Below are 3,261 nucleotides of genomic sequence, written 5' to 3'. Positions count from 1 at the left end.
CTCCACCCCACCCCCCGTGTCCATTCGCTGTGTTCTTCTGTGATCACTTCTATCCTTATCAGTGGCACCAGGAATCTGTGTTTCTTTTGGTTGCATCATCTTGCTGTGTCAGCTCTCCATGTGTGCAGAGCCATTCCTGGGCAGGCTGCACTTTCTTCTGTGCTGGGCGGCTCTCCTTACGGGGTGCACTCCTTGCGCGTGGGGCTCCCCTATGTGGGGGACACCCCTGCATGGCAGGGCACTCCTTGCGCGCATCAGCACTGCACATGGGCCAGCTCCACATGGGTCAAGGAGGCCTGGGGTTTGAACTGAGAACCTCCCATGTGGTAGACGGTCACCCTATCCACTGGGCCAAGTCCCCTTCCCTCCCTTAGTTCTTAAAGGCATTGAGCTGGGGCGCTGGGGAAGCTGGGTGCAAGTGAAGGCTCCAAAATAATTAGGGCACGTAGGGCCAGATGCTGGTTCTGCACCACCTGGTGCTTCCAAGACCTGGTTCAGAGATCTGGATTCTGGGGATACAGATATGGGCCCCGGCTCTGGCAAGCAAAGGCCGCCTGTTCCCCAACGCTGCTAGGGGCTGCCCCGAACAAACCTGCGGGCTACAGAGAACGACAAACCACCGACCGGCTGCAGGCTCTGTCCTCGCCGCCCTGTGTGCACCGGGTTGTGGACATCTCTGCCCCGGCCTTCCACCAGCTGCCGCGGAGGCAGCTACTTTCCCGCCCCCGCCGCCTCCCCGGGCTGCTGCCTCCCCCGCGCCGGCCTGGCCGGCCTGGCCTCTCAGGCCTGCAGCGACTCCGGGGAAGCCGGCGGGAGCCCCAGGCCCGCTGCGAGAGGTCCCCGGAAGTTGCCCGTGGCCGCTTGGTGCCCAAACTTGCAGAATGCGCGGGACTCCGGGCTCTTAGCCCCGAGCGCGCCGGCGGCGAGGCTGCAGCCGGCGAGGACGGCCACGAGGGGCCGCCGAGCTTCCGGGCTTCCCCGCATCTGCCCGCCGCGCGGGCGCCGCCAGCCGCGTGCGTCTCTCTCCCGCAGGGGAGACCAGCCTGAGCCAGGAGCGCCCAAGAGGCCGCCTCTGGGGAACCTAAGGTGCACCCTGGGGCTCCCCTGGGCACCGGGCGATTCCAAGGGGCCAGTCGTGAGCTCCCCTCCTCCCGGCTTCCTCCCCGCACTGCAAACTCTGGCGAGGAAGAGAGGAAAGGGAGGAAAGAGGAAAAGGAGGGAGAGAAACTGAGCCGTGACTTTGGGAGATCCCTCCCGGTTCCGATTTAAACTAGTTCTGACCTTCGTGAGAGGCTCTCAACTTTGGCTGCACTTCTGAATCACCTGGAGAGCTTTTAAAAATCTCATTCTTTTCGCTTTTCAGTCACTCATCAAAGCAAGTCACATCCAACTACAATGTGCTTAGGAGAAGGGTCCTATTTAGGGAACAGCGCTAATGAGCACCGCCTGAGAGAAATAGAAAATCAGAAGAAAGCAATTATCACAGATGATGGCCTAGTTGGTTTTATATAAACATTCACCGTAATTTAAAGTATAATCTTTAAAGAATAGAAAATTCCAAACCATTTGAATTATTTTCTGGTGGAAATCTCTTAATTATCTTATGAAGTTAGCATTACCTTAACCCCCAAATCTGATAAGCATCTGCAATTAAAAATTACAATTATATCATTAGCAAACTGAATCAAGAAATGCTTCAAAAGAATAACAGCAAACACTTAAGATTGTGCTTATTGTTTGTCAGGCACTGTGCTTTTCACGATTAATTAATCTTCACAACAATCCATGATTTAGGTATTATATGATTCCCATTTTACACCCCTGTGTGGCTGGTCACTCCTTGCACGCATCAGCCCTGCGCGTGGGCCAGCTCACCACGTGGGTCAGGAGGCCCTGGGTTTGAACCGCCGACCACCCATGTGGTAGGCGGACCCTCTATCCATTGGGCCAAATCCGCTTCCCCGATTATAAACTTTTTGAAACCAACAAAACAGTGTCTCTGAAATGCTTATTTTTAAGAGCAACATCCAGTATCATGATGGGCCTGCTTCCAGGATGAGACAGTTTCAACTAAAGTTCTGTCCTGAGGAAAGGGTCAAATGACAAAGTGCTCTAGCCAAGAATGGAGATTTGGAGTCTTCGTCCTTGTCCTTGAAGCCCCAAAATAACCTCAGGGTGTCCTGGTTTGATATTTATTCTGGAAGTTTATTTAACATTTATCCATATTTCCTCCGTTCATGTTTAAGTTTTTCATGATATTTAAAGGTGAGCATAACGGGACTACTTAAAAATATCTCCTTAATTACACAGTCACGTAATTTAATGCCTCTTCTATTCAAGGTGCTCTGAGGGCTTCAGTTTGATAACAATCCATGATTAGGGTGTTAGTAATACTATTTCCATCTTATAAGTGGTGAAAAAGGGCCTAAAATGCCTAAACCATGGATTGTTGAGGGGAAATAGCTATAGTAAATAGCAGTCAGGGTTGAAGGCCGTCCTATAGGAAAGGGGGTCAACAAACACTTTCTATAAACGGCCAGATAGTAAATATTTTAGTCTTTGCAAGCCAAGAGGCAAAGTGGCAGATATTACGTAGGTGCTAATATAATAGAAAAAGCATATTTCCACATTTAAAAAAATGAAATTAAAAATATAATATTGAGTACTTTTTTGTAATACGGATTATTAATATGAAGACTAGAATTCACTTTTTGGAATAGTTAGGGATGAAAGTCAGTTTTCCTAGTATCAAATTATTTGCAAATGTCATTGGCTTATGGGCCATACAATGTCATTGGCATATAGGCAGCAGGTTGGATTTGGCCTGCCAATCCCTGGTATAGAAAATAGAATTTCACTGTTTAACATGATCCTAGAGAATGTGGCTAAAGTTAAAAGAAAAGGGAAAAAAAGTGTTAAGGTTTGGAAGAGATACACTGACATTATTTGCAGATAATATGATCATATGCCTAAAAAGCCAACAACCTCCACAATTTATAGAATCAACTTCGGGAAACGGACTTTGGCCCAGTGGTTAGGGCGTCCGTCTACCACATGGGAGGTCCTCGGTTTAAACCTCGGGCCTCCTTGACCCGTGTGGAGCTGGCCCATGCGCAGTGCTGAATGTGCGCAAGGAGTGCCCTGCCACGCAGAGATGTCCCCCGCGTAGGGGAGCCCCACGCGCAAGGAGTGCGCCCGTGAGGAAAGCCGCCCAGCGCGAAAGAAAGTGAAGCCTGCCCAGGAATGGCGCCGCCCACCCTT

This window comes from Dasypus novemcinctus, chromosome 8, assembly GCF_030445035.2.
Source record: "Dasypus novemcinctus isolate mDasNov1 chromosome 8, mDasNov1.1.hap2, whole genome shotgun sequence".
In the NCBI taxonomy this organism is placed as follows: Eukaryota; Metazoa; Chordata; class Mammalia; order Cingulata; family Dasypodidae; genus Dasypus; species Dasypus novemcinctus.
Note: the sequence above shows the minus strand (reverse complement) of the source record.